The sequence below is a fragment of the Schistocerca piceifrons genome, chromosome X (genome assembly GCF_021461385.2).
Source record: "Schistocerca piceifrons isolate TAMUIC-IGC-003096 chromosome X, iqSchPice1.1, whole genome shotgun sequence".
NCBI lineage: Eukaryota > Metazoa > Arthropoda > Insecta > Orthoptera > Acrididae > Schistocerca > Schistocerca piceifrons.
In genome coordinates, this window is record NC_060149.1 from 852,163,013 (window position 1) to 852,176,496 (window position 13,484).

Sequence of the window (13,484 nt, forward strand, 5' to 3'; positions counted from 1 at the left end):
TCTACAACATACAATGCACCTTTGTGCTTGTGACAGATTGAAATTAGTATCTCTTTATACATTTTACATTTTATTATATATAACAACATTTCTAGGACATGTATGAACCATCCACATGATGTCAAATCCTGACCTGCCATCGAGGTTCATCCAAATCAAACAATACACAATAATGTTTTAGTTACAGATCGGTAGCATCCCCTTTACAGGAGTGTGCGCATTGATCACACTACTCTACGACTCTCACTCACCAGACATCACATTTTCCTTCTCATTCAATCCATTAATACACTAACAGAATAGGTCTAGAAGTCAGCTAACCTTAACACCACCACACTCACGACAACATACCATACCTTTGCTCCCTTATACTCATAACACCATCACACTCACGACAATATACCATACCTTTGCTCCCTTATACTCATAACACATAACACATGAAGCTGTTTCAGAGATAGCATTCCAGTCTCCGAATTCGTCCTTTCACTCTGGCACCTCTCTCCATCGGCTTACCTGCGCATTCGCTTTACCCATTAATCATTCTGCTAAACACCAACTTAGAATTGCGACATTTCATCTAAGAACAAAAAATACACAAATTAATCAACCTGCAAAATAACTGTACACATTCTTGGTACCGTTTTGATTGGTTATACTGGTACCAGGCTTCAACAACAACAAAAAATATTATTTTTTTGCCCAATCGCAAATGTTATGCTAAGAATTAGAGCTTACACTTATATTACATCTTACGTCAGTGTTCCACAACGTTCACCATCTGGATCTCATACTCCCTTTATGTCCTTTCACATTGTGCAGTTGTCCTCATCTCTTCATTCGTATTTCGGCTCTCCGTCCGTCCATTACTCCATCATTTCCTGGTCTTCCTTCGCCATTCGCATCAATCTCTATTGCAGCATACACAGGTCTCTCTGTAACATACATCTAAGACATCTCCACATTATTCAATTCTACTCACCTTTATTTACCACTGTTTCATCACGTCGAATCTCTATTTATTAATCACACTGCTTCACGTCGCTTCTTCCCTTAAATAACACCTTTATCCACTACTATTTATCACGTCGCTTCTCTATCTACCATCTTTATCCACTCATTAATCATCACGTCGTTTCTGCTTGATCCTTATTCATATGACAAAAAATACGTACATACACCACTCTGTCGACTCCTGTTCATGACTCGTTTGACCAGTCTATTCCGTCATACTTCCTGACATCCCGCCTGAAAATTCTTATGTTCGATTTGACCCTGCACAACGTTACACACCACAAATAAATACACTGACTACCATAAATTGCCTACTTTAGATCTATCCTTAACTTTTCCATAATTTGATGTTAGAAATGTGATGAAGCCCACGAGACTGTTTTCCCTTGATCGTCTCAATCAGTACAGCATTTTCATGGACAATCCGCCTCACTCTGAATGGTCCACTATACACAGTAAAGAATTTGCTAGTTAGGAATCTGTGCTTCTTTGATAATCGATGAGTTTTAATTAGAACCTTGTCTCCTACTGCCAATTCGATCTTACGGATCTTTCCTTTCTGCTTCTCCTGCCTATCCTTAGCTGCTTTCTTAATACGCTCTATCGCAACCTTGACAATTTCTGTGTGCCTCTGCTTTCCTGATCGCGGAAAATCTACCAGCTCCCTGACTCGATCTGGTGGTGGTTCATTCTTTAGTACCGTAATTGGTGATAATCCAGTTGCTCCATGTGGTAGCTCATTGAGGATGTCCTGAAAATCTTTGAGAAAAATACTCCAACTTCTGTGTTGCCTATGGCAATAGATCTTACACAATTTTCCCAGTTCTTTTACCACTCTTTCACTGGGGTTACTTGCAGCATGGTATCGGGATATGAACACCGGTTTTATCCTTCTTCTCTTCAGTGTGGTTAGCCATTGTCTGGATCTATATTGCGGTCCATTGTCAGCTATGAACTTTTCTACAGTTCCTACTTCTCGTAAAAAGTTTTTAACGATCGCTGCTGCCACTGTCCTTCCCGTCGCACGTTTCAATGCGGTAAAAGTCACATACTTTGACACCAATTCCACTGCTACTAAAACATATCTATATCCCTGCACTGACTTAGGTAGCGGGCCAAACAAATCTGTTGCTCCGAATTCCCTCAATCTACCTGGCACTATCGGAAAAAGCGGTGCTTTGCATGAGATAGTTAACGATTTTGCCTTCTGGCACAATTTGCAACTACCAAGCACGTTCTTGATCCTCCTCTCCATACTAATGAAATAAACTGATTCCCTTAACTTCTTACAGCATTTCCTTGCCCCGTAATGCCCGTAACTTAGGTGAGTGTACCAGATCAGCTTGTTGACTATTTCATTTGGTATACACAACACCCAGTCCTGTGTGTTCGGATTTCTACGGTAGAAAAGGACCCCGTTCTGAATTGTATAAAAACGTGCTATATTGGCATCTAAGTTCGCTGTAACTCTGTCCTTCACCATTCTCCATGACGCGTCTTTATCCTGCTCTTTCGCGATATTTGTGAGTACCGTCCCTATGTATTTCTCGAACGGCACGCCCTGCATATACAATATATCATATCTGTTCTCGTTTACCTCCTCATCAAAGCATTGACCGTGACCTACTGGATTCCTTGACAACGCATCTGCCACTATATTCTGTGGCCCAGGAATATACATGACCGAAAACTGAAACTCCTGTAAATAGAGTGCCCACCTAGCGAGTCGTCTATGGTTAAGTTTGGCCGACATCAGAAACTGTAGTGACTTGTGGTCAGTATAGATTTTAGTATGCCTTCCATACAAATAGTATCTAAACTTACTAAAACCCCATACTATTGCCAAAGCTTCAAGCTCAGTTACCGTGTAATTTCTCTCAGCTTTGCTAAGCACTCGGCTCGCAAATGCAATAGGTTGTTGTATTACTTCTCCTCCTTGCTCTTGCTCTTGGAACAATGTTACCCCAAGTCCACTACGGGAACTGTCCGTGGCCATACAAAACTCTTTCCCTAGGTCTGGATGCCCGAGAAGAGGTGCCGATAGCAGTGCCTTCTTTAACGCCTCATACTCTTCCTGCGCAACAGGGTCCCAATTCCATACCGTTTTCTTTCCAGTCAGCTGACATAGTCTGGGTGTCGCTGCACCCCCAATCTTAATGAACCTCCTGTAAAAATTGATTAATCCTAAATAACCCCGTAGCTGACGTTTTGTTCTTGGCACCGGAAAATCTCTGATTGCTTCGAGTTTGTCTGGATTTGGTCTTATTCCCTCTGGTGTCACAATGTGACCTAGAAACTCGATTTCTTTTCGTCCAAATTCTGACTTTCCCAAATTCACGGTCACCCCATGTCTCTCCAGTGCACCGAACAATATGCCTAACGTTCTATTGTGGTCTTCCCAGTTTCTTTCGGCTATCAGGACATCATCCACGTACTGTGTTATCTTATCTTTTATTTCATTAGGAATGACAGTATTTAGCGCTCTGATAAATGCCGCGGATGATACATTTAACCCAAATGGTAGTTTCCGGAACTGATACGATTTCCCGTAGCACAAGAAAGCAGTGTATTTTCTACACCCCCTGTCTAACTCCACCTGCCAGAAACTCATTCTCAAATCAACTGAGCTGAGAACTCTGATCCCGTGGAACTTTTGTAGCAATTCGTCAAGTGTCAGCGGCCGATCTGTCTCTGGCTCTATTATCTTATTAATCCTTCTTGCGTCCAAAACTAATCTAATTGACCCATCCTTTTTTTCAACACAAACTAAAGGACTGTTGTACGGACTGGATGCTGGTTCGATAATCCCTTGTTGTAGCATGCTTTCGATCTCAGCTTCCACTCTTTCTTTGTACACAACAGGTATCGGGTACACTTGGGCCCTAAACTGTTTATGTGGCTTGACCTTGAATCTATACACAAAATTTCTTATTGTACCCGCAGCATGTTTAAATACCTTTCTATTCTCGTATAAAATTTTCTGCAATTCCCCGTAGACCGTGGTCCCTCGTAAATGCCAGATTTTCTCCCTGATCTCCTCCTCCAAACATTTATGAATTTCCTTCTTCTCTTGTTCGAACCCCGTATTCTGTGCCTGTTTACCGGACTTTACCGCCAGACATAATGCTAAGTGTGCGTTATCTTTACCATGTAAGCAATCGTCGAATCTTAATGTAATTTCCTCCGAATCTCGTTTCAACTCCATCGAACCATTTCTCATGTTAACGACTGCTTTATATTGGTTCAAAAAATTAACCCCTAATATCCCTTCAACAGTTAGAGATGACACAATCATGAACACTGTACTAAACCTCTTCGCCTGGCACACGAAGTCTACCTGCGCTTGTAACTTCACCTCAATTCCCTTTCCTGTAATTGCCCCTCTCACTGTTGTCCTTTGCAATGGCAACGTTGGCCATGGTTTCGTAAGGCTACAACACTTGAACACATCTTCCCTCAAAACACTCATTACACTGCCTGTGTCGATGACACAAGGTACGATTATATTATTTATTTCTACGCTAATTATTGGGTGGACTTCACTCCCCACATCTCCTACCTCCTCTAACAGATTCTCCCTTAGTTTTCCGTAATCGATATACCTAATATTTACATCATTAATAGTCCTGGTTTGTACCCGTCTATCAAGTAGTCACCTTGTCCCTCCGTCATTGTGACAATGATTGTCCTGTCGTGAACCCAATAATTGCCTATCCTCTTTTCGCCCATCATTTTCATTTTCCCTTCTTCCATCTCTGTCCCATCTTCTATCTTCCCGGTTTGCTGGTCGATATCCCCATGAATTCTGCCCCCTATTTCCTCGCCATCTTCCATTTCCGTCATTCCTCTGATTCCATGCTCTCCTGTCATTCTGATAGTTTCTACCGTTCCTATCCTCAACTCTGTCTGACCTAAGAGTCATGTCGCCGTTCACAATGTTGCTCTCGTTACCCAGTTCCTGTAATAAGTGCTGAAATGACGCAGAATCGTTCAAGCCTCTGCCTGCTATCACTATATCTCTGCGCAATCTCACTGGCAACTTCTTTATACAGATCCTAATGAGCTCCCCAGTTTCGTATGGCACATCCAAATACCTGTTTCGTCTCAGCATTTCCTGATAACACGACACTGGATCTCTTATACCACCTTCGTTACAATTTGGCATCATCAATATGCTTTGCTTAACCTGGTCCTGCTTACTTTTCGACCAGAATTCATTTAAAAATTTGTCACAAAACATCTTGTAGCTACTACAGTCTTTAATAACTTCCTGCATTTTCGCTCTAGCCTCGTCCCTCAAATGGTTACACACAAACTTCATTTTTAGGAGCGGTCCCCACGATGAAGGTAATGAATCTTGAAATTGAGACAGCCACAGGCATGGATGTTGGTAATTATCAGGATCCGGAAAACAAGTGTACGTTTGTACCGACACGAAGTGTCTCCTACATTCTTCTTCCGCATTTATGTTTTCCGACCTTGGGCTGTACCCAGTTGGGTTTGCCACCTGTTTTATCCGACAACCGTTCTTCTAACTCTCTGAGTTCGTCATCCTCTTTCTGCCTATTTTCGATTTTTGAATTTATCTCACTCTCCCTCCGCAGTCTACCTGGTGGTGTTTCACCTTCGCTTCTGCACGCTAATTGCAACTGTGCTAGTTCTTCCCTATGTTTCCTATTTGTTTCTAATTGTGCCTCTTTAAACTGTAATAGTGATTGTATCTCCTCCTGGTCGGCATAAACCTCTCGCTGCGTACTGTCAGAGCCTGTTTCGCCTCTTATACTGATCTTTTCTACATCTGCGCTAATCGTATTCATTCTGACCACTACCTCCGCAACTTCATCCCTGTGTTTATTTAGCGCCATTTCCTGCCGTGTGACTTGAGCTTCCACGCTGTCTAATGCCCCTTGTTTATCTGCAAGTAAGTCCTCCACTATCTCTTTGATTCGCTCATCCGGCCACACGCCCCTATGTTCTGTAATATCGCTTTCTATTGCACTTATTCGTACCTCCAAATTATTGGCCTTTTCTTTCACAGCATCACATTCTTGCTGCACCGCATCCAGATTCTTCTCCCCCTCATCTAACCGATTATTAACTGCGGACAGACGCTCATCGATAACTGTGTGTAGCTTCCTCATTGCCTCTTTATTTCCCTTATCAATTGCCTCCAATCTTTCCTTATTTGCTTCCAATCTCTCCTTAGTCTCCCTATCTCTCTCCTTAGCCTCCCTATCTCTCTCCTTATTATCTCTATTGATTGCTTCTAATCTTTCGTTAGTCTCCCTACTCATCGCTTGTAAAAACTGCAGTATCACATCGTTATTTCCTACTTTCGACGCGCTCACCTCGTTCGCCTGAGAAACCGTAGCTTCGCTAAGGGTAGCTGCACTTTCACCGCACACCTGGCCTAGTCTCGGCTCGCCCGCGTCGTCGGGAAAAGCCCGCGTTTGTGGACAAAGCCCGCCGCATATAGGATCCCCTTGCAGCGGTCCACTGAACAATACAGCCCCTTCGGAGTGTTTGTCTTTCTCGCTCATTAACCCATGGTCAACAGTTACTTCCTGCTGCACTGCTACGTCCACCCCAGAATCGCTATTCTCCATGGTGGCTACACTTTTTGACTGCGACCTAGTTACTACGGACATTACGCAAAAAAAAAATTATTAAACGATCTTCCAGCCTTGTGCGATATAGCAATTAATTACATAAAATAAAATAAAAGATCCTCACCAATCCAGAAAGAATTTCCAAACAGAAAAAATTTTACTTCTTAGCGCTATCACAATACATTCCATAAAAAAAATCTTAACAGCAAACCCTAACAACAAAATATCCTAACAAAAACGATCCTGGCAAAGGAATCCTGGCAACAAATGAAATATCCTGGTAACAAAATTATCGTGGCAAAAAAAAAACGGAATCCTGGCAACAAATTAAATATCCTGGTAACAAAATTATCGTGGCAAAAAACGGAATCCTGGCAACAAATTAAATATCCAGGTAACAAAATTATCGTGGCAAAAAACGGAATCCTGGCAGGGTCGAAATTATGAGAGGCACCCACTTGCCTTTCTCATACTGTGGCATCAAGCAGTCAGGCCTGCAAGATGTGTGGTTTGCCAAGCGAGTGGAATCTTCCTTATTTATCGAGCAACATGAATTCTCGTATCTTACTATTTAGTTACAAATTATCCTCCTGTATGAATAATACGCAACGGAAACACGCATCTGACTATCAGTGATTTATAGAACTCTGACTGTACACTACGCACTGGCAATACCACATTTACCTTTTGTCTTTGATTTAACGGCATTTATATAAATTCGGGACATTACGATAACATACAATTTAATGAAAAAGGCCACCAATCTCTTTCTTTTCACTATTTGATTTATTCCTAAACACACAAATTCTACAACCTACAACAAAATCACATGAGAAATTCCGCCCAGTGGGCATGGCTTTACGTTAGTGAATCTCTATACTATGGTCTCGTAATCTATTTACCGCAACAGTGCACTCCCTGGATCGGATGGTGGATCTTTTATTATACCTCACACTTCGCCACTCACAATAATCCTCACGAAACTTTCCTCCAGATCGAGCGATACAGAAGGAACAGGCATACCCACAAATCTTTCGAAACTACCTTGCTACTCCCATGCAAAACACACATACCCAAATTACAAGACATACACAACACAACAATATGAAATATTACACAAAGAACGGTTACAACTTCATCACTTTCCGCTTTCCCACTTCAATCAATATTTATCCCAGTTTCACACGACACTGCCCCACTTTGTAATTTCTACTTCCCTAATGTGAACTCTGGAGATAAACGCACGTCTTCCTGTGCAATGCAAGCCATGTGGCGTTGCTGGAAAAACGGCCGACTCACCTTGATTCTCTCTCAGAGTTTAAATTCAGCGTCACGCGGAATGATATTTCTTAAATACTTCAACTTATGATACACACGCTATTTCTTAAATATTTCAGCTTATTGTACACACGCTATTAATTCTTAAATATTTCAGCTTATTGTACACACGCTATTAATTCTTAAATATTTCAGCTTAAGCTCACGGAAGTATCTCAACTTATATCTACACGTGGGCTCTTTGTGACCGTTGGTTTACTACAATCCCCTTAAATTTACCTGCCTCACTTTGTAATTTTCCCCACAAAAGGTCCTGTGAAAGAGAAATTATTAATTCTAACTACTCTTAAATATTCCACATCCATACCATGCCTCCACTCTTTCATTCCGGAGCACAACAAAAAAACAGGTCTTTACAGCAGAAGGTTCAGCGGCAGAGTGCTGAAACATGGCCGTATTCTGATTCTCTCGCACCTCTCTCGAAGTGGGAGAAGCACCTTGCTACCTTATTGGTCAGCCACATTTCAGACGCTCAAAGCTCTGGTAACTTCCATCTCTTTGGTCTCACCAAAGGTAGCCAAAGGATCGACTCAAAGATGATCATATATTCCGATTCACTATCTGTGGTTAGCAGACGACCATACATTCATTCCTTTCACAGATCTCACCAAACTGGATGTAGGGATTTATTTTGAGGGAGTGCACATGTGATCAATTAAATAAATAAATTGTCATTCTTTCCCACACTGGTATCCGGCTTCGCTGTATTAATTGAAATTGAGTTACTTTTACACAAAAATGTGTTGTTCTGACAAGAATTTCGTACCTATTTTCAATGTTGGGCGGTACTGTACCCTTTCAGGGTGATGTCCTTAGGTTAGTTAGGTTTAAGTAGTTCTAAGTTCTAGGGGACTGATGACCGTAGCTGTTAAGCCCCTTAGTGCTCTGAGCCATTTCTTTTTAAATAGCAAGCGTATGTACTCTCTTTGACATAAAACTTGACCGGCGGCCGGCCGCTTCAGAGGTTAAGTCGGCGCCGATCGCGACATGGGACAAATAAACTGTCCAACTCGCTAATTCTCTAAGTCCGGTTATCTGCATAATCTGGCAACACTGTAGACTGCGGCACTTCCTGGAGGAAAACTTGTCCCATGATAGAAAAACCATAGGCCGATTACGCCTGTGGTCTAGCGGTAGCGTGCGTTTTTTCTGTTTGTAATGTCAGAGGATCGAGAGCAGCTGGCATAAAATATTTTTATAGCCTCTTCTGTCTGAATGCTGAAGACGTGAACGTAATGGTAGGGCAGATTCAATCTATTTCGCTTTCTGACACACCGATATCACAATTTTATCTAGTAATCATTTTGCGGCAGATTTCCTGCAAACTGTCCTCCTCTGGACGCCGTATGCGGCAAAGCCCTGGGATCCATTTGCTGGCTACCGGCAGCAGCCGTGGCGACAGCAGTGGGGCTGCACTCCCCCATTCTTTATCGAAAGCGCCTGCTACCGCTCATCGCTTTTGATGATTTAAAACGCTTTATTATTAAATGTTGCTCCACAGAAAATTTCTACGATTTCCATTCACGCTCGAGAGCAACGGAGACAGACGTCGTGATTAATCGGCAAGAGTTGAGTATGGCCCAAAATTAATTTTATAGAGTGGGACGAAGTTAAACCACCTCACTACAATCGACGAATTTATAAATGCTTCATACCTCGTTTCTTTTCCTTTCAAACTCAATTATTTGTGCAACTTTTGGTCAGCGTTCGGATGTTTTCGTCAAGCCAGAGTGAGCGTCTGTGGTGTAAAGTGTATTACAGTTCTTGTTTCATTCCTTATGGTAAGTCTATGCGATAAACTGTGTGAATACCTTGCAATGCATGCTCTTTAGCAGTGCAGGAACACTGCACATTTGGAGTTCCATGTATGGATTTATGAAGTATTTAATGTTGATCGGAAGTGATAGTTAAGGTCATCAGATTTAAACCAGAAAAATTTATCGTTTTGGAGGTTTCAGAGAACGGAAAGGAATTGCTAACGTCGGTGTCAGAAAACGTTTACAGTTAAATGCTATTGCAAAAATTTAGAAGAGAGGAACTATATTAATCAACATGTGCACTTCATAAACAACCTCCTGACATGTTAGACCTATATGACGAAGAAAGCTCAAATTCGTATCATTGACAGTCGGTTTGAATCTTTTCAGGATCTATTTCACAGTGAAGCTCCTTGGCATTTGCGAAGCAGACATCCGTGATATTAACATAATTTACTAAGTCGAAATCGTACGAAGATTAATGTTTAAAAGCATTCTTCAGATTTCATTTAAGGAATTTTTACTAGCAGTTAGCAACTCCATTAATTAAAATGGAAAATAAAAAGTTGTAGTCAGCGGCTTCCACCGAGATAGGAACTACTATATATTATAGTACGAGCACCGCAACGCACAAGGGAAACTCTGAGTTAACGAAACACTAGTGACAACAGGCGGACTATAGTCAGTGCGATGTTGCCTGAGCCTCAAAACGCAACCTCAAACACACAAACAGGTGTTACTTATGTGAAGAACGCCGTTCTTGGAGTCCAGAAATTAAATATACTTTCTAAGTGTCTCATCTTATAGTGGATTATATCGTATGAGTCTTCGATGTGGAAAACGAATGTCAAGTGAATTTACCGAGGTAATGCCGACCTACATCCGGAAGTAAATGCACTATCACATTATTGACAAATACTTGCTACGACGCTGCCAATTCTCGGCTCTCTTACGAGTCAGCTCTCAGCGAAATGCTTGTCGTGATTGTCCGATGCGGTTCTTCAGAGTGGAGACGGGCGCGCACGTTTGGTTTTTATGTGGCGTTCTTTCCTGATGGTTTCTGACGTCGCCTTGTGGGCTATGTATACATTTGAGACATTCAATTATCATTAATCCAGAATGATACAAGTTTCAGCTTCCGGCGTGGAAGAAGGCTGTTGACGCCGACATTATATCATTTCAACGTAGGGAAAGCAAAACGGATGATTCAGTGTTTCTCATTCAACATAAAGCACGTGAGATAATTTACCGTAACGTTCATAATCATCTGAAAATACTACCGAAGTAAAAATACATCGAAAGCTTATTTGAATTGAAAATAATGAAAGATATCAAACGCTTTGCACGTCGATGTCGAATATGTCCTCGTGAAATCTTTTGCAGCATACATATAGAATGTCATGATTACCACGAGAATGAAAAAATATGTTGCTAAGGATGGAAGCAAGAAGAGACGCAGTCAACAAATATTCGATTCCTCATGGCATTCATTTCATCTGAGATGTAAGAAGAGGTAAAGCGCGATATTACTTTCGTTAACACGAAAGATAAGCCGCACATATTGATAACGAGGAAGTCTGCGTCTTCATACGTTTCCTTCTTGAAATCTGTATGCTCTATTATATACTAAGTAGCCTGATCATTGTTTCAGTAATGTTACCCTCTTGTTTGACCCCGTAACGATGAACATATTCCAAGTGCATGTCTCTGCATGAAAGTAGCTGTTCGAACCCTTCCTTTCGAGTCCGCAGCACCTTTTTATCTGGTAACACTGTGTAGTTGCAGAGTTGTGCCAGCATTTCTGTCCTCACACTGTCAACTTTATGTATCTGACTTCTGCTGTAGCGTTGATTATGAGGAACCGAAGTAAATGAGTGTGTTCTGCATGACGTAACATTCAGTATTCCCTTCTTCATAGCCACTCTTCATGTGCATCGATACCAAATAGGAATGTGAAAACTCTTGCGAGTGAGAGAATGACAATAACAATCGTAACAAGAACAAGCAAATAATGAATGACGTTTATTCCAATGCAGAACGAGAATGCCTTTAAATATAAAAATGTATATCTATATCTATATCTATTGATCTTTGAGTTGGCAAAATGCAAATATATTCTTAGCATTTAGTTACTGAATTTATTCCTGGATGTTTGCAGAGAAAAGGAAAAGTCGGTGCTTCTCGCTAGTATAATATAATGTGAACCAGCAACTACCCTTTCCTTAGAACACGACTCAAGCAGGTTCTCATGTAGCTACCAAGGCACTGCTGCATTCTGTTCCCTGACATTGCTCGGATGACGGTTAACGCAGATAGTTCCGATTATGAAGTACAAAACGAATTGCAGGTTAGTTCCAAGGATAGTAATATTAAATTTGCGTTGTAGACGGCACATTTACGTGACGACTATCCATATTACTCATCAATTTAAAAAGACAATATTATGGGAATGTAGCAGGATTACTCAACATGAATTCTGAAATTGGGTGACTGACCGCACAGGTGCTAAACGTCGTCAAGAATATACGAAGTCCCAATCGCAATAACAATATGAGGACAATCTTCGACAGCTCGCACCTTTCACATTGCTATCTCCACCCTACTCCAGACAGCCCTCGGTCGAGTTTGTAGCGAGACTTCGAATTTCGCCGCGCTGCACTCGTTCCCTCAGACATGAATTGTGCCGTCGCAGCGGTATGAGCGCTCGACGGCAGAGAAAATACTAAAATTGTAACTCTTTTTTGTTTTTCTATCCGTTTCTTATTTGTCTCTTGATAGCCGAAGCTTAAGGCAGACGTGATCTGATGAAGACGTTAAAAAAACTTATTAGCTAGTCTTGATCTGATTTTAATGTGTAGACATATTGTGGAAGTTGTTAAGAAATTCGGAGGATGGAAGTAGCAAAGTAAATTAAATTGCATACAGTATCAAGATGATTTTAATTTGTATAAATTAGCGATTCCTGGACGATTGCAAGATTTCGGAGCAGACTTTTCACGCCGAAATGAAGGAGATTTTTGAAGACCTGGACGCCGCACGAAAGAAGACAAGTTACCCTGGTAAAGGATGAACTCTTATCTACGCCACTTCCCCCTGTCAGTTACATTTTATTATTCTCTGTTTCTTTTCAATAATATTTTAGTGGAAATTTGTTTAACTTTTGCTCAAAAACGCCACAAGGACCACCCCAGCTATAGCTTTTCTGTAATACGAAGTCCGATCTGCATTTCTTTCTTTCTTTCATTTTTTTCACGGTCATTAATGATTTAAAAAAAAACATTTTCACTTACGATTTCTTCCCACATTTTCAACCTTTTTTCTTTTTCTTTTCTTCTCTCTTTTCTTTTTTTATTAACCACTACAAGTTGCACTACCTTGCGATGTAATGGAAGGCCTTCAAACCGACAACAGACCACATATTGAAAAATACAAGCGAATTCTTTCGCACCGTAAGCTTATTGTAACTAATCTAAAAATTATTGGAGAGGAACATTCTCCTATTTAAAAAAAGTAAAATGTTACACACTGTTGACGTCAAACGGACATTATCTATGTCCTGTGTTGTGTTCTACCCATCTATAATATCAAGTGTACTACCAAAATGATTATATATAATGTGTGATAATGTAATGCATTGATACCAGATGGTGGGTTCACAACAGTATTGATGCGAAAATGAAACAGAAGTTCGCAAAAGTGCAGTTGTGCATTTTCGTACGTTTTCACCTCGAGATGTACCACAGATAATGAATACTAACAAACTTGG